The sequence below is a fragment of the Eurosta solidaginis genome, chromosome 1, assembly GCF_040869045.1.
Source record: "Eurosta solidaginis isolate ZX-2024a chromosome 1, ASM4086904v1, whole genome shotgun sequence".
NCBI lineage: Eukaryota > Metazoa > Arthropoda > Insecta > Diptera > Tephritidae > Eurosta > Eurosta solidaginis.
This window is the reverse complement of record NC_090319.1, coordinates 169,518,244-169,537,443: the sequence shown is the minus strand read 5'-3', so window position 1 is coordinate 169,537,443 and position 19,200 is coordinate 169,518,244. Positions and strand designations below refer to the sequence as shown.

Sequence of the window (19,200 nt, the reverse complement as noted above, 5' to 3'; positions counted from 1 at the left end):
AGGTCGAAATGAAAATGTTGGATTCTTAAGTGATTACGCTGCTGCTATACCCGCAATAGTTTCTGAAGCGAAATGTTTTACATCAACGTCTGGATCTGAATTTAGTCTCTCAAGAGTGGGTCTTACTTGCGAGTCGATGACACTAGCTTCAGGGAACGGCGAAATTTTCTGTAAAGTCTTGGCAACATTAAAATGTACACTCGCAACGGGATCTGCAGCCAATAGAAGAACTGTTGGTAAAAGCAACTTAGTGGTAATGTCTGTGCCACAAACATATTTAAACAGAAAAGACAAGTCATACGGTGTAACTAATTTTTATTGCGTGACATAACCAAAACCACATAATAATAATTGCTTACTCAGCCCATTGGGCACCAAATTGTTCAACTAGCTTCTTCACATTTAGAGTACCTGCTTCACGTATAGCATACACATGATCATTCAACCAACCCATACATAAACCGAGCAGCTTTTGATGAAAAAATTCTTGACCTAATTGACCTGCCAATGCGGGCATGTATTCGATAATTGCTAAACGCACTCGTCACTTAGAATCTTCAGCTAGTTCAACATTGGCTGGTAATAATGACTGTGAAAGTTGTTGAATCCCTATGACGTCGTTAACCCAGTCAAGACTTGAAATAATGTTTAATCGAACTTCAGGGCATTCATCCGTCAGCTGAAGAAGAAATAGGGGTAAAAGATGTTCGACAGTATTGTATGCGCCTAACATAGGACTCAATCCCATAATACCTGACGCCAAAGCTGACTTTACATGAGGAGTAGGATCAGATACTAACTCACGCACATATGGTAATATTAAGCTCATAATAATTTGCATTTGGTTAGATTCATCTAAAGTGGCGAACAAATCTTTTACCTTTGTTGCGACCGCTGCCATTACTTCGGCTTCGGCATCCTTCAGCAAATACTGAAAAGCGGGTACCAAATCCACACGTGTTATCTCCGGACCAACAGCTTTTAGTAAATCAACAAATTTCTCTGCAACCATATATCGTACGCGCCAAGGGGAATCGCCGGCACATTGGCAATGTTGGCAAAGCAAAATGCTCGACATCTTCTTGCGGCAGCAACTGTGCAATGCTAACATATGCTTCTACTGCCAATAAACAGACAGAGTCCTGATCATCTTGAGCCAGTTGTACAAAATTTGGTATCAAATCCCCTCTTTAGTTGCGGGATCACTTAATATATTAACATAACTCCGACATGCATTGAATTCATTTTGAGCCTAAAATTTGGCTCTAAATATTTAAACTCATGAATATAAACTCATGATTGTTTAACACTACGAAATTTAACAACTGCACTCCATCATGTGTAAAAAGTTAAAGAATGAACCAACGGAAGAAATCTTTCGATTAGTCCCGTTTGCTTCAATTCAGAGGAATTCACATTCTATACACGGGTGTGTAGGAATGTGCACAACTTTTTTGTCTCTGCTGCTAGTAAATATCTACCAGTACGCGGACTTTTTAAGAGGAAAATGTGGGTAGACACAAAAAAAATGTAAATAGTAGTAGTTGGTAGATTTTTTACCAAGAAAACAACAGCTATAGTCCTTATTTGTCCCAAACACTTAATAATTTATTATAAAACAAAATAACGCGCATTTCAAGGAAATGACACTTTAAAACTCGTAAACAAGACAAAATTACATGTACATTTGTATATACCTATGTATATTGCTTATTCCTATACGACACTCACTTTTTCCTGAATCGTGAGTGTGAAATACCGACAAACAGGCACCAAAACGTCTAATCACAACAACAATTTTCCAATGTACCAAAAATACTGCCGCAAAAATATCCGATTTCGGCATGTTAGTCGGAAAATTATTATTTATTGTGATCATTTGCTACATTTATTTCATAAACAAATTTACTTCTTGTTTTTAAGTTGCCCACAAATTTTTCAAAATTGACTGATTTGGTCAGTATTACCTCCTAATGTTAGTCGGGTGGGCTCGGCAATTCAATACTTTAAAAAGATCGCAGTATACGTTTTCAGTGCGAAAATACCGAAATATTGGTAGAATCTAAGTTTTGGTGGCAGAAGTCGTAAAAGTAGTAGAAAATGAAAAATGGGTCAAAACAGTTGGTCACTCTACCAACGCGATAATGTCCGTGCACTGACTGTCCATATACTTCTACCAACGTATGTACACATATATGCCGAGTTTTAAATGCACATTATATTAGGGATGCATAAAAAGATGCAAACGGGTACCCAAAAACCCGGTTCCGCAAAATCGGTACCGGAGCCAAATACCCTTCGGGAACCGTGGCGTTTGCTAAAGGCCATCAATAAAACTGGACTACAAGCGTACTTGGGGAAAAGTTGAAGAAATAAGTGAAGGGCAATACAAACAAATAAAAAATTATACATTTTATAAATCTCTTCCCTCTTCCAAAACGAACATTTCCTTTATTTTTTTTCTTTATATAGCATACGATTTTGCTGTCCAAACATTTTTTTTGCGGCGGGAAGGAAGTTGTTGGGTTTTAGCACCAACAACACAAATAACAGCGAATCAAAAGAACCCACGCTATACACTTTCTACCCGGTCCGGCACCAGAATGTGCGAACCGAAAAATCGTAAATGCTCATTTCCTGCAGCACTAGTGTGCCCGTGGCCAACTAAAACGCTACCGGGTGACACAAAATAAACAAAATAAGGCACTAATGACCCAGGCACATAACGTGCGGGGAAAGAGGCCATGCATAATGCACGCCACATATGAATATTTTTTTTATGCAGCGACAGATGTTTCCCCTTATGCGCGCGCTAATAAAATTTCCCAAATCCCCAATAATACAACTAGGGACCACTCGCCCCCGCATTTTCCAGAATGACTCGACCCAGTCAAACATATTGCATTTCTTTCAGAAAAATGGGTCGCTTTGCCGCTATGCAACAAAGCGCTGCCAAGAACGTCATGCGTTATACGTCGGAATGCCGCGCTTGTTTTAAGCAACATCCCATACGCCTGTGCCCCATCTTTCGGGCAAAAAAACTCGAGGAGCGTCTTTACTTAGCGATCCGCGGGAGCTGCTGTGGAAATTGCTTGGCTCTAGACCACCGCTCGAACGCGTGCCCAAGCCAAGGCCGATGTAAAAAATGCGGCGAAAAACATCACACGATGCTTCACATCTCCTCGATTGATGAAGAGGAACAGCTACTCCACGAAGCCCGCTCCAAGCCATGGAGTGTACAAGTTGAGGAGGAGCTGGAATCACCCCGTGAGCGGATTGACGACTCCATATCGTTATATGCGTCAGATGCTGGAACGGAGACTGGGCCTCTTCGTCCAGCTCGAATCCACCGAATCGGAGCGGAGACTCGGTCTCTTCGCCCGAACACAACACCAGCAGCCAAATCGTTTAGACCGCTTTTGCAGCATGAAAGGAAGCGGCTCCAGCACAACACATCTACAGTCCAGCGCCATGTTCGTGACGGCCGAGCAGAGACTCGGTCTCTTCGCCGGCAAACTAAGGACCCTCAACGAAGACAACCACCGCGCGATCGCAGAGCGGAGACAAGGCCTCTTCGCCTGCAACAAAGATATCACACCCATCATCAACCACGAGATCGCAGTCATGGATCCAACTCGCTGCAGCTCACTACCGTGTCCGCCTTCCGGGCAGGGCTCCTAGCCCCGCATTCAGCTGCCACCGCCACCATGATACCGACGGTAGCGATCACCCCCACCGCGGTCGTGAAAATAGAAGCAGGGGGGCGGCTACACCTCGTTCGCGCCTTAATCGACGGATGCTCCCCCACCACAGTGATTGCGGATGAGCTCGCCCAGGAGCTCCAACTTCCTACCAGCAACATTGGCGGGCAAGCAGGATGTCTGCTGCGTATCCGAGGAAGACACGGACAGAACAGAAGGATTGCGACCCATGCTGCGGCCGTAGCCAATTTTCGGCGCACGACACCCACAACCAGCATCGACAGTGCCATCGCAGCCCCGTACGCACATCTTCGTCTGGCGGATCCGCAGTTCTACTCATCCGCCCCGATCCGCCTCGTCCTAGGCACAGATGTATATGCCGAGATAATACTCCCAGGGATTCTGCCCACCACGTTTGGCCCTTTGGTAGCTTAGAGTACCATCTTCGGTTGGGTACTCTCGGGCACAGCGAAGGCCTAACAGCAAAATGTTCGGTAACGACCGAAATACATGAATTTTTACACTTTTTATCCTTTTTATTTTATTGAATTTCTGTTGTACACAGTCGCAAGAGGTGTGCATTGTGAGTTCGTACAAGTGAATAATCTTTCTACCACTCCATTGCCATGCCTACGTGTCAAATCATAGCTGACAGGGAGAACGGCTGTCGCGAAGGGCCAGAGAATGGAAGAAAGGTTTCTCTTTCTTGTGTTCGCCGTTATTAAATTGAAGTGCCATGAATTGCACATTTGTTTCAAATCAGCTTTTCCTTTAAATTTGTATACAGAAAATCAGACTACATATTAATACTCACTCGCTGTTCACTATTGTGAACGTTTTATCGAAAATTCGCCACTTGTATGAATTCACAATGGAGGTGTGCGTTTTAAAAGCTTGTATCATTACAATAAGTTATTTTTTATTGAATTTTCTTCATACAAAATTCACAAGCATAGAATTTCCAATGAATTTGTAATAAACGGCAAGAAATATGAACACGTATATCTTCTTACTTCTTTTCGCAATCCCTAGCTTTAGGCAAACCTGGCTCACGCCTTACACCATAACGGGAAAATTGGTGCATGACCGAGGCAGCAGCAACCAAGCTCCCACACTGCGCAAACCATTTTGCGTGCCGCCAAGCCGGCGGACTGGCCGGCATTATGTTAAGTTAGATATAATTAATTATAAGTTTTTTATTTTTTTTCTCTTCTTCACGGTCGGTGATCCTTGGCAGACTGTGATGTTGCGTACCGCAAGGGGGGCGACATGTTTAGGCCCAATGCCTAACTTTTATCTGATTGACGGCGCCCCTCCCTAACGTTTTAATAATATTTCCAGCCACCCACACTCACGCCGCATTTGTGTGCATGCATGCACATGCATGCGTTTCATACGCATGCACGTGTGTGTGCGGGTTGTCAGCACCCATGCACGTATATGTGGGGGTTGTTGTGTGTGTGGCTTTTTTCCCCTCCTTAATACCAGAGGACTTTTTCGCGGCTTAGCGGTTGTCCTCAACGGGATGACCGGCCTCTTTCTCGATTGACCGCCAACCAGCACACATCGCCCAAGATCGCCATCGTCACGTTCAACACCAAGGTAATATTGTATCCACTCTATATTTCCTAACACTCTTAATAAAACATTATTATAACGAGGAAATCCTCTTTGCGTTTTGTTTCTTTTATCTCTTTTGAGCGAACCATCCACTCCAAGATCGACCCGTGTGCGCCTACCCATTGCCGGTTTCAGACGCACCCAGGCCGAACATCAGCCATCTTTACCAGAAAAATGTCGAAACATTCAGTTGCATTTTTAGCAAAGAAAAAAGATGTCCAGTCTATTTCAGATATGAGAGAGTTTAAGGATTCGTAATTTGCATCCTTAAAGTTATAGGCGCGCTCATTATTATATATCGTGTTTTTCGGCACTAAGTCGAAGAGTTCAATAGATAAATATAGGGCTACATGATGCATATCTGATTTATATATAGGAAACACACATTCAGTCAAGTGAGTTATGAGGTTCTCATCGACAAAAATTAGGTGCAAAATATTGTTTAACTGGTTCACGAAACTGTTAATCTGAATTAAATTGGCACTAAAAAGGGTGTCTAAGAAATTAATCTCATGGGGATGATGAACATTAGTAGGTGTTAAGATATCATCTTCTAGTAATTTCGACCAAACAACCTTGCTGAGATTAAAATCTCCCAGGACGCAAAAATTACTATCAACATTACATTCATATAGGTCAAATATATTATTAACATGAGCAAAGTAGAGCAAATCTGTGCTGCAAGGCGGAATGTAAGAAACGCAGATAAATAAATTGCCAGAAGGCCCAGTAATACAGACACAAAGCTGGTCCAAGAGAGAGTCATCGTTAGAAAGCGGCACAAAAGAAGAGAGAAGAGAACGCCTTACAGCAATTAACACCCCACCGCCTCTGAGACGCCCTGTTTTGATAGGGTATCTATCCTTTCGATAAGTTTGAAACAGACTATGATCAAAAAATTCTGAGTCAGAGAAGTCATTATTAAGCCAAGTCTCAACAATGACGTAGACATCATAGTCGCACCGTGAAGTGGCTAAAAATATATCTTTAGATTTCGTTCTCAACCCAGATATATTCTGATAATAGATATTTATACTTTTTTTAATATTACCGCATATAGCTAAGGTTTTGCAGTTGAGCCCTGTGCTTTTTGAAAAAAACGGAATGGTTTAATTTTGACGTCCGATGGCCATAGCGAAGACTCAAGAAGCTTATTATATATTGAAGGCGAGACTCCAAGTTTAAAATTACATCTTGATAACAAACTCGAGTCTGCATCTTTCTTTATTAATTTAAAACAATGAATTAATGAAGGCGAGATGTTTGCATTATGTGAGACATAGTCGACAATATCGCTAGCGTTTACCGTCGGCTTAAAAGACGACAAATGCAACCATTTCAATCGAACAGCTAAGCTAAGATTTGCGTTTGAATTGCTACCTACGACAATGGTGGGTGATTTTATGAACTTATTTGAAGTATTATTATTATTGTTAGATGCTAAGCTAGAATTATTAATAGATGTTAGGTTAGTAGCGACTGATCCCTGACGGCCAAAAGCTACAACCCCGGAATACCCAGTTTTATTATTGGCAGGTGCAGCAGAACTGATATTTGCATCACTAGTAGAACAAGCGGCAGCGCCACTAAAAGAACTGGGTGAGGAAGACAAATCAACAATAGCACAGCTGCCAAATGCCTTTAGTCAGTAACAAAAACGTTTAAAGCCGTTATTATTTCCTCATTAAAACGAAATTCTTCGGTTATCCAGCCATCAGCATGACTTCCGTAAAGTGCATATCACTACCAATTCTGAACTCCATTAACACTCATCATAGAAAGGTGCTAGTACAGCTTGACACAGTCAACCACGACTGGCTCGTTCCTTCTCGGTTAGATAGATAGATATTTTATTGAGGATTGCATTGCGACCATTGGTCTATTGTGCCCTCACTTCCTTCACAGCTCCTCAGCCAACCCGGCCTTCTTGATGAACCCTAGCAATTCTCTTGGCTTGAAGTATTTAATTTGGGAATGTTCTGGCCATGGTGAGCCCATAAACTTAGTCCTGCGCCTTGAGATTGAGTCACATTCCAGGAAGATAGGGTCCGCTGTCTCCGCTGATCGACCACAAAATCGGCATGCGTTATTCCGTTACTTTTTGATTTTTTATATATCGTCGCCCGCTAGCCAGAAGCATGAATGTGCAATTTTTCCGATTTTGTGTTACGAGGCCACTTTGGATTACCCTTTAGATTCTCCAGGTTCTACTTAAATCTAGAGCTTCCTACATACATGGAACCCCCAATAATTTGCAATGCCATTTTCACGAATGTACAATTCAATCACACAAAGTTCAGCCAGAAAAATTAATGTGGCATATTGTGTGACACATTCGTTGATATGGCTAAACAATTTTAACAATTTTTGAAAAAAATAAGAACAGCACATATTCGTATGTTCCATCGTTCGGGTATACGTCCCTGGTATTCTTCAAAAAAAATTACAGCGATGAAGAATTTTTAATAGCTGAATATCCTAAACAAAAAGTTGTTTAAATGAAGGCAAACCGGTTTATTCGAAGCCGTTGCCTCTTCCCGAATCAAAACTAAAATACTTGGAAAAATTGTGTGAAAAACTGGTTATACAAAAATAATATCATTATTTTTATAAAAATCTTGAGGGCAACGCTTTTCCCGGACCCAACATTTCAGAAGATTCTGATTCTGATGAGAATAAGAACTAGCTCTATGTTTGCAATAATATCTTAAATAAAAACACATTAGTGTATATGAAACTGAATTGAATGTGTAAATTTTTTCATTTACATACATACTTTCGATAAGTCAAAGCCGCGGATGTTTTTTCAAATACTGTGATGCTCCGAATCCCAATGCGCCAACGGAATTGGCCTAGCAGGTCTTGCTTGGCCCTAACGTTATTTAAAAATCAATCTGGAGTGATTTTTTTACGTATTTTGAGGTTAAGGCCATACCTTGACCAGATGGGCAAATTCTTGTAGCTCATTCGGATTCAGCGCATCAAAATGCATAGAAAGCATGAGCCGTTTTCACTGATCCGACTACTTTTAATTTTTTTGTATAGATGTGTTAACAAAAAATATATCAGCTTTTAAATTTTTGTTGTGCCAGAAAAACGAATATGCTAAATCTCGGAGAATAGAAGGGATGCGAGCAGAACAATTATCTCAGTTAAAAGAGCATAGTGCGAGTATAATACATAAGTACATTTCTACACTAGAAACTTATTCTTCTGATTTTGAGAGAGCAATGAATTGCACATTTGTTTCAAATCAGCTTTTCCTTTAAATTTGTATACAGAAAATCAGACTACATATTAATACTCACTCGCTGTTCACTATTGTGAACGTTTTATCGAAAATTCGGCACTTGTATGAATTCACAATGGAGGTGTGCGTTTTAAAAGCTTGTATCATTACAATAAGTTATTTTTTATTGAATTTTCTTCATACAAAATTCACAAGCATAGAATTTCCAATGAATTTGTAATAAACGGCAAGAAATATGAACACGTATATCTTCTTACTTCTTTTCGCAATCCCTAGCTCTAGGCAAACCTGGCTCACGCCTTACACCATAACGGGAAAATTGGTGCATGACCGAGGCAGCAGCAACCAAGCTCCCACACTGCGCAAACCATTTTGCGTGCCGCCAAGCCGGCGGACTGGCCGGCATTATGTTAAGTTAGATATAATTAATTATAAGTTTTTTATTTTTTTTCTCTTCTTCACGGTCGGTGATCCTTGGCAGACTGTGATGTTGCGTACCGCAAGGGGGGCGACATGTTTAGGCCCAATGCCTAACTTTTATCTGATTGACGGCGCCCCTCCCTAACGTTTTAATAATATTTCCAGCCACCCACACTCACGCCGCATTTGTGTGCATGCATGCACATGCATGCGTTTCATACGCATGCACGTGTGTGTGCGGGTTGTCAGCACCCATGCACGTATATGTGGGGGTTGTTGTGTGTGTGGCTTTTTTCCCCTCCTTAATACCAGAGGACTTTTTCGCGGCTTAGCGGTTGTCCTCAACGGGATGACCGGCCTCTTTCTCGATTGACCGCCAACCAGCACACATCGCCCAAGATCGCCATCGTCACGTTCAACACCAAGGTAATATTGTATCCACTCTATATTTCCTAACACTCTTAATAAAACATTATTATAACGAGGAAATCCTCTTTGCGTTTTGTTTCTTTTATCTCTTTTGAGCGAACCATCCACTCCAAGATCGACCCGTGTGCGCCTACCCATTGCCGGTTTCAGACGCACCCAGGCCGAACATCAGCCATCTTTACCAGAAAAATGTCGAAACATTCAGTTGCATTTTTAGCAAAGAAAAAAGATGTCCAGTCTATTTCAGATATGAGAGAGTTTAAGGATTCGTAATTTGCATCCTTAAAGTTATAGGCGCGCTCATTATTATATATCGTGTTTTTCGGCACTAAGTCGAAGAGTTCAATAGATAAATATAGGGCTACATGATGCATATCTGATTTATATATAGGAAACACACATTCAGTCAAGTGAGTTATGAGGTTCTCATCGACAAAAATTAGGTGCAAAATATTGTTTAACTGGTTCACGAAACTGTTAATCTGAATTAAATTGGCACTAAAAAGGGTGTCTAAGAAATTAATCTCATGGGGATGATGAACATTAGTAGGTGTTAAGATATCATCTTCTAGTAATTTCGACCAAACAACCTTGCTGAGATTAAAATCTCCCAGGACGCAAAAATTACTATCAACATTACATTCATATAGGTCAAATATATTATTAACATGAGCAAAGTAGAGCAAATCTGTGCTGCAAGGCGGAATGTAAGAAACGCAGATAAATAAATTGCCAGAAGGCCCAGTAATACAGACACAAAGCTGGTCCAAGAGAGAGTCATCGTTAGAAAGCGGCACAAAAGAAGAGAGAAGAGAACGCCTTACAGCAATTAACACCCCACCGCCTCTGAGACGCCCTGTTTTGATAGGGTATCTATCCTTTCGATAAGTTTGAAACAGACTATGATCAAAAAATTCTGAGTCAGAGAAGTCATTATTAAGCCAAGTCTCAACAATGACGTAGACATCATAGTCGCACCGTGAAGTGGCTAAAAATATATCTTTAGATTTCGTTCTCAACCCAGATATATTCTGATAATAGATATTTATACTTTTTTTAATATTACCGCATATAGCTAAGGTTTTGCAGTTGAGCCCTGTGCTTTGTGAAAAAAACGGAATGGTTTAATTTTGACGTCCGATGGCCATAGCGAAGACTCAAGAACCTTATTATATATTGAAGGCGAGACTCCAAGTTTAAAATTACATCTTGATAACAAACTCGAGTCTGCATCTTTCTTTATTAATTTAAAACAATGAATTAATGAAGGCGAGATGTTTGCATTATGTGAGACATAGTCGACAATATCGCTAGCGTTTACCGTCGGCTTAAAAGACGACAAATGCAACCATTTCAATCGAACAGCTAAGCTAAGATTTGCGTTTGAATTGCTACCTACGACAATGGTGGGTGATTTTATGAACTTATTTGAAGTATTATTATTATTGTTAGATGCTAAGCTAGAATTATTAATAGATGTTAGGTTAGTAGCGACTGATCCCTGACGGCCAAAAGCTACAACCCCGGAATACCCAGTTTTATTATTGGCAGGTGCAGCAGAACTGATATTTGCATCACTAGTAGAACAAGCGGCAGCGCCACTAAAAGAACTGGGTGAGGAAGACAAATCAACAATAGCACAGCTGCCAAATGCCTTTAGTCAGTAACAAAAACGTTTAAAGCCGTTATTATTTCCTCATTAAAACGAAATTCTTCGGTTATCCAGCCATCAGCATGACTTCCGTAAAGTGCATATCACTACCAATTCTGAACTCCATTAACACTCATCATAGAAAGGTGCTAGTACAGCTTGACACAGTCAACCACGACTGGCTCGTTCCTTCTCGGTTAGATAGATAGATATTTTATTGAGGATTGCATTGCGACCATTGGTCTATTGTGCCCTCACTTCCTTCACAGCTCCTCAGCCAACCCGGCCTTCTTGATGAACCCTAGCAATTCTCTTGGCTTGAAGTATTTAATTTGGGAATGTTCTGGCCATGGTGAGCCCATAAACTTAGTCCTGCGCCTTGAGATTGAGTCACATTCCAGGAAGATAGGGTCCGCTGTCTCCGCTGATCGACCACAAAATCGGCATGCGTTATTCCGTTACTTTTTGATTTTTTATATATCGTCGCCCGCTAGCCAGAAGCATGAATGTGCAATTTTTCCGATTTTGTGTTACGAGGCCACTTTGGATTACCCTTTAGATTCTCCAGGTTCTACTTAAATCTAGAGCTTCCTACATACATGGAACCCCCAATAATTTGCAATGCCATTTTCACGAATGTACAATTCAATCACACAAAGTTCAGCCAGAAAAATTAATGTGGCATATTGTGTGACACATTCGTTGATATGGCTAAACAATTTTAACAATTTTTGAAAAAAATAAGAACAGCACATATTCGTATGTTCCATCGTTCGGGTATACGTCCCTGGTATTCTTCAAAAAAAATTACAGCGATGAAGAATTTTTAATAGCTGAATATCCTAAACAAAAAGTTGTTTAAATGAAGGCAAACCGGTTTATTCGAAGCCGTTGCCTCTTCCCGAATCAAAACTAAAATACTTGGAAAAATTGTGTGAAAAACTGGTTATACAAAAATAATATCATTATTTTTATAAAAATCTTGAGGGCAACGCTTTTCCCGGACCCAACATTTCAGAAGATTCTGATTCTGATGAGAATAAGAACTAGCTCTATGTTTGCAATAATATCTTAAATAAAAACACATTAGTGTATATGAAACTGAATTGAATGTGTAAATTTTTTCATTTACATACATACTTTCGATAAGTCAAAGCCGCGGATGTTTTTTCAAATACTGTGATGCTCCGAATCCCAATGCGCCAACGGAATTGGCCTAGCAGGTCTTGCTTGGCCCTAACGTTATTTAAAAATCAATCTGGAGTGATTTTTTTACGTATTTTGAGGTTAAGGCCATACCTTGACCAGATGGGCAAATTCTTGTAGCTCATTCGGATTCAGCGCATCAAAATGCATAGAAAGCATGAGCCGTTTTCACTGATCCGACTACTTTTAATTTTTTTGTATAGATGTGTTAACAAAAAATATATCAGCTTTTAAATTTTTGTTGTGCCAGAAAAACGAATATGCTAAATCTCGGAGAATAGAAGGGATGCGAGCAGAACAATTATCTCAGTTAAAAGAGCATAGTGCGAGTATAATACATAAGTACATTTCTACACTAGAAACTTATTCTTCTGATTTTGAGAGAGCAATAAACTTTGAGACTTGATTTCCCAACATTTTTATTTTGGCACATTCATGCTTCTGGCAAGTGGGCGGCGATATATGTACGCCAGCGCGAATTTTGTAATTAAAATTTAAGTAGTTTCCCGATAAGCTACAAGCTTGAAACTTGGAATATAGTTCAGAACCCGATGACAATACAATAATAAGAAAAAAATCGCCGCTAGGCGATCGCGCAAGGATCGAGATATTCACAAAAATCGTATTTGTGGTCCGATTTCTTACATTAAGTAAAAATAATACTAAAAGATAAAAAAAATAATAAAAAAAAAAATTTTAAGTTAAACGGTTTTATTGAAAACAATACATTAAGCAGTAATAATACTAAAAGATAGAAAATAATTAGGTAGGTAGGTACTAGTCATCACACTCCTCATCAATCTAGGGCGTTGATCAGACAATTAAATAAAAGCGTTGGGCGCGTGAAATTTCTAAAAATGTGAGGCGTAGCATAACCTGATTAAGGTTCAGTTGATCTTACTTATGACTACCAATAGAGTCGTAGAAAAATAAACAAACAGATAAACACAATTTCTGACACAATATTCGAGCCTTTAAAGCTTGTTTACCAGAAACAAAGTAATCACAGAGGTACAACAGACAAACACACAACAACAAATAAACACAAAACAATTAACGCACCAAAACAACAAACCCACAAAAAAGGTCAAACAAATAAAATTACGGATTTTTACCTGCCCAGCCAGCCACACAAATCGATCAGTAAAAACCACCCTAGGTACACATAACTAAATATACACAAGCATCAATTTTGACAATATCTGCTCATGTACCTACGAACTATAAATAAAGGACAAACAACAAGAACAGATCAGAACGAAAATCGACACTGATGATGGCACAACGCCGAAACCGGTTTGTCTCAAAACCAAATTTGACAAGGGATGACGCAAAATCGTTCCAATATACATCATTTAACCACCCTGTCGGAAAATCAACAAAACAAAATAAGTCAGTTATTGCTTGCCAGGCTTTTAACTTGAACGCGAACGGACTACTAACAATTTACAAGCGACGCCTACTGAAAATATATAAGGCAAAGGCGAGCATTTGGTTCAACAAACAATGCCTGGAATTGAATGTTACTCCAAAATTCGCTAAAATAACAATAAAGGCAAATACCAAATCTAGCAGGAAAACGGTTAGAAAAGCGGAAAAGGATTTTTTAAAATATGAATTGGAAAGCTTATACTTCAAGAAGGATGAGGTAAATGCCGAGTTATTATCTATCCATTTAAGATCGGCAGAAAAACTACCTACGACTACATTAATGGAATGTTTCGACCGCATTAAGACGGAGGTCGATCAGGAACTACAACAAAAATACAGGTCGCTGAACAGGAAATTGGAAAAGCTGGCAGGACGACGAGAGGGTAACCAAAACCAAAAAACTCACCAGTTTCATGACAAATTCGTTAACCTCACAACAGTGGCCATTACCAAGGAAGAGGCACAACTTCTCGAAAAGGGCCTGAAGCACAATATCATGGACCTAAATGCAGTAAGAAAAACGAAGCAGGCGATTGTAGATGCGGAGATCACAATATCATTGATACCACAGGAAGAACAGGAGCACGCAAGACACATGTGCAGGGAAATAATAAAAACGGAGGTGAAAGCACAAGAAGGACAAAACTCTAATACAGGGGAGAAAACAATAAAGAATCGACGGCATAAACTATGGAATAAAAATACTGTCACAACGAAAGCGGACAAAGGAAACACCACTGTGCTAATCGAAAAAGAGAAATATATATGCAAAACTGAAGATCTCATAGAGGAAATGGAATGTCGCAGAATAAGAGAGGATCCCACAGATGAGTACCAAAAACAATTCAAAGTTGCTATAAAAAATGCAACAAATATAGTAGATTTTAATATGGCACATAGATTGGTCCAAATGAACCCTTCGGCTCCTCCACTGATTGTGCTACCAAAAATCCACAAGACGGACACGCCAATGAGGCCCATAATTAATTTTAAATCGGCACCAAGTTACAAACTGTCCAAATATTTAAAAACGATATTGAAAGATACTCTGGAGCTAAGAAACGAATATGCAATGGCTAACACAACAGAACTAATAGAGAAACTTAAGACCGTAGAGCTAACAAAGACCAGCAAATTGGTATCTTTTGACATAAAAGATTTATACCAATCAATACCACTATCGGAGACTTTGGACATAGTTAGCTCAACAATAGTACATAATACAAAAAAAAAGTGAAAAGTATGCAAGTCACAAATACGCTAACAACCACTTTACGTCAAAACTATTTTCAATTCAACAATAAAATATATAGACAAACAAACGGTCTTGGAATGGGAAGCCCCACATCGGCAATTCTTATGGAAGTACTTACTTACTTACTTAATTGGCGCTTAACCGTCTAAACGGTTATGGCCGTCCAACAAGGCGCGCCAGTCGCTCCTTCGCTCCGCCAACCGGCGCCAATTGGTCACACCAAGGGAGTTTAAATCGTTTGCCACCTGGTCCTTCCAACGGAGTGGGGGCCGCCCTCTACCACTGCTTCCATAGGCGGGTTCCGATAGAAACACTTTCTTGGCCGGAGCATCATCATTCATTCGCATAACATGGCCTAGCCAGCGCAGCCGCTGCGTTTTAATTCGCTGGACTATGTTGATGTCTGCGTATAGCTCGTACAGCTCATCATTAAATCTTCTTCGGTACTCGCCATCGCCAAGGCGTAGAGATCCATAAATCTTTCGAAGAACTTTTCTCTCGAACACTCCCAAAGCCGCTTCATCTGCTGTTGTCATGGTCCATGCTTCTGACCCATACAGCAGGACGGGTATGATAAGTGACTTGTATAGTATGATTTTCGTTCGCCGAGAGAGGGCTTTACTTTTCAATTGCCTAGATAGTCCAAAGTAGCATTTATTGGCAAGATTGTTTCTTCGCTGGATTTCAGTGCTGATGTTGTTGCTAGTGTTGATACTGGTTCCCAAATAAACGAAGTCTTTTACTATTTCGAAATTATGGCTGCCAACAGTAGCATGGTTGCCAAGGCGTGTATGCGCTGCCTCTTTGCTGGATGACAGCAGGTACTTCGTTTTGTCCTCATTGACCATCAAACCCATCTTTACCGCTTCTTTTTCCAGTTTGAAGTAAGCAGAACTAACAGCGCGGGTGTTTAGGCCGATGATATCAATGTCATCAGCATATGCCAGTAATTGCACGCTTTTATAGTATATTGTTCCAGTGCGGTTAAGTTCTGCAGCTAGTATAATTTTCTCCAGCATCAAATTAAAGAAATCGCACGATAGGAGGTCACCCTGTCTGAAACCTCGTTTAGTTTCGAACGGCTCGGAGAGGTCCTTCCCAATTCTGACTTAGCTGATGGTGCTGCTCAACGTCATTTTGCACAGCCGTATAAGTTTTGCGGGGAAACCAAATTCAGACATAGCGGCATAAAGGCAGCTCCTTTTCGTGCTGTCGAAGGCGGCTTTAAAGTCGACGAAGAGGTGATGTGTGTCGATTCTCTTTTCACGGGTTTTTTCCAAGAATTGGCGCATTGTGAAAATCTGGTCGATGGTAGATTTACCAGGTCTGAAGCCGTACTGATAAGGTCCAATCAGCCGGTTCACGGTGGGCTTCAATCTTTCGCACAATACACTTGAAAGGACTTTATATGCGATATTAAGAAGGCTGATTCTACGATAGTTGGTGCATTTTGCAGGGAAGTGTTCATGCAAAATCTGGAAGAAAAGTACATACAGGAGCTGAAGTCCAAATTCGGCGTGTCATTTTATGCTAGAATAGTGGATGACATAATATGCGTTTTAACTACTAATAAGGAAGAGCTTGTTCTGGAGTACCTCAACAAGCAGCAGGGAAATATAAAATTTACAATGGAAACCGAAAAAGACGGAGGAATCAACTATCTAGATCTCACGATAAATATTGATAAAGAAGCCAAAAGATTTAGCTATGACATATATAGAAAGCCAACGGCCACCGCCACAATAATACATAATACCTCAAATCACCCGCAACAGCATAAAAATGCAGCATTAAGGCACTTGGTACATAGACTTGAAAGAACACCTCTTACACAAGAGGCATATAAGAGAGAACTTGAGGTCATATATAACATCGCTGCAAACAACGGATATAAAAAAGCACTGGTAGATAAGCTCAGAATGACAAATGGAGAACCAAAAAGAAATAATTAAAAGGAAAATAATAGCTGGACGACTATGACATATACTGGAAAAGCAACATATAAATTGACAAACTTCTTTAAAAAATACAACATTAACACAGCATTCAAAACATCTAACAATATAGGGCGAAAACTAAGACCTAACACAAACTCAGAGGATCCGTTTAGCAGCCACGGCGTATATAAGCTTACCTGCGGAAGCCAACATAGTTACATACGACAAACAGGGCGGCAAATAAGAACGAGGTTCAGAGAACATATTAGAGATTACAACAAAAAAATACGGAATCCAAACATTATACCCGGGTCTAACTTCGCGAATCACATGGTCGAGTATGAATGTTCCCCAGCAAATATCAATAAAACAGTTAGGGTTCTTCACATACAAGCAAAAGGCCGACGTCTCAACGTACTCGAAAACATGGAAATCTACAAACAGAAAACATTCGACGGTAGAATAATAAACGAACAGATAAACACAATTTCTGACACAATATTAGAGCGTTTAAAGCTTGTTTACAAGAAACAAAGTAATCACAGAGGTACAACAGACAAACACACAACAACAAATAAACACAAAACAATTAACGCACCAAAACAACAAACCCACAAAAAAGGTCAAACTAATAAAATTACGGATAAAAATACTGCCCAGTCAGCCACACAAATCGATCAGTAAAAACCACCCCGGTACACATAACTAAATATACACACGCATCAATTTTAACAATACCTGCTCATGTACCTACGAACTATAAATACAAGAAAAAACCACAACAACAGATCAGAACGAAAATCGACACTGAAAAAGTGCCGCTAGGTGGCGCATGGATCGAGATATTCACAAAAATCGTATTTGTGGTCCGATTTGGCTCATACTTGGAACACATAATACATACATTAGGGCGGGTCGATTTAAAAATCGCTCATTGCTCTGTGAAAATCGTATTCTAGGGGTCAAAATAAGAAACTTTGCCGAAGGAACCATACCTCTAAAACGAATTCGGATGTCCCCCCCCCCCCCCCCCTTTGGGTCGAACTTTTGGGTAGGGCCAATTTCAATTCTACCTGCTGTGTCTTGTGGTGGCTTAAAAAAAACAACACAAGCAATTTTACGATCTGCAATTGTGTCACAGTGATACCTTCATTTTTTAAAACGGTTGAATAAAAAACTCACACAACTATGTTTACGACATGCAAATGCATCAGAGTGATGCCTTGGTTTTAAAAGGGGGTTGTAAAACCGCTAATTTCTAATAATTTTTTTTAATTTCTTTTCTATTAATAAGTTAAATTAATTTTTTCATTTACATATGTTCTGACTAAATAAATTTCTAAAGAGAAAAATAAACTCCAAAAAGAAAAAACATAGGCATTTCAAAGTGGGATTTTTCAAAATTCGCCCCTACGACCCAAAGGGGGGGACATCAGAATTCGTTTTAGAGGTATGGTTCCTTCGGCAAAGTTTCTTATTTTGATCCCTAGAATATGATTTTCACAGAGCAAGGGGCAATTTTTTTGCCTCCCCACAAATCGACCCGGCCTAACATACATGAATAGAAAGCGACCTATGAAAATATAATAAATAAAAAAAAAAATTTAAGTTAAACGGTTTTATTGAAAGCAATACTTACACTAAGTAATAATACTACTAAAAGATAGAAAATAAAATAAATAAAAAAAATTTTTTACGTTAAACGGTTTTATTGAAAACAATACTTACATTAAGTAGTAATAATACTAAAAGATAGAAAATAATTAGGTAGGTCCTAGGAACTAGTCATCACACTCCTCATCAATCTAGGGCGTTGATCAGACAATTAAATAAAAGCGTTGGACGCGTCAAATTTCTATTGATAATCATAAGTAAGACCAACTGAACCTTAATCACGTTATGATACGCCTCACATTTTTAGAAATTTCACGCGCCCAACGCTTTTATTTAATTGTCTGATCAACGCCCTAGATTGATGAGGAGTGTGATGACTAGTAACTAGGACCTACCTAATTATTTTCTATCTTTTAGTATTATTACTATCTACTTAATGTAAGTATTGTTTTCAATAAAACCGTTTAACTTAAATTTTTTTTTAAATTATTTTATTTTCTATCTTTTAGTACTATTATTACTTAATGCAAGTATTGCTTTCAATAAAACCGTTTAACTTAAAAATTTTTTAATTAATTTTATTTTCATAGGTCGCTTTCAATTCATGTATGTATTATGTGTTCCAAATATGAGCCATATCGGACCACAAATACGATTTTGCTGAATATCTCGATCCATGCGCCACC

At 39.5% G+C, this 19,200-nt stretch overlaps 1 protein-coding gene and 1 pseudogene across 1 annotated transcript in view; both read right to left on the bottom strand.

The window, feature by feature from the left end:
• veli (L27 and PDZ_signaling domain-containing protein veli) overlaps nt 1–19,200 on the bottom strand; it is a 438,946-nt gene that overhangs the window by 28,266 nt on the left and 391,480 nt on the right. The window lies entirely within an intron of this gene.
• Nucleotides 34–12,427, bottom strand: LOC137238706 (serine/threonine-protein phosphatase PP2A 65 kDa regulatory subunit-like; annotated as a pseudogene).